The following is a 718-nucleotide window of genomic DNA, read 5'->3' as shown; positions in this document are numbered from 1 at the left end:
GGCCAGCCACGGAGGGAGTGTCAAAGAGCGCTGTCTTGAGGCGTTTGCTGGGGCCGTCGGGACTCGTGACCAACTTCAGGTGAATCCCCATTTTGCCGTAAGAACTGTAGCCGCCTGAGCTGTAGGATTCACTCTGTTGCTTCCACGTCACCACATAGAACCCGGAATAACTCTGGAAACTGCATGGAGAAATGGGGAAGGGTCATGCGTTATATCGATCATATTAGTAATGCCGGTGGCGTGATCATTATGAAATTAATATTGTAACAAAGGTAATGATGGAAAGCTCGCATACCTGAAAACGAATCCCATGAAGTCGTTATCAGCATCATTCGTGGTGCCAATGGTCGCTTCGAGATCCAGGCCGCTGATCCTGACATTCCCTAAAGCAAATGAATTCGATAGAAGTCGCTTAAACCACTAATATGTAAACAACCAAAGCTCAGCATCTTTGACTGACTGTAATTAAATATCTCGGCAGCATTTTTTTTTATCTTATGATATCCGAAATTGATAAATCAACTGAAGATACTGAAAAGTAAAGCATTAGTATTAATAAAAATTACCATTATTATTCATTATTTCATTATTGCTCATGTGAATGTTGTTCCTATCATTTTTATTAGACATTGTCAATGATATTATATATTGAATTATTGGCATCACTTATTGCGTCACCATCACCATCATTACTGGGTTACAATTCCACTTTTTCTTG

This window comes from Penaeus monodon, chromosome 28 (genome assembly GCF_015228065.2).
Source record: "Penaeus monodon isolate SGIC_2016 chromosome 28, NSTDA_Pmon_1, whole genome shotgun sequence".
Classification (NCBI taxonomy): Eukaryota; Metazoa; Arthropoda; class Malacostraca; order Decapoda; family Penaeidae; genus Penaeus; species Penaeus monodon.
Note: the sequence above shows the minus strand (reverse complement) of the source record.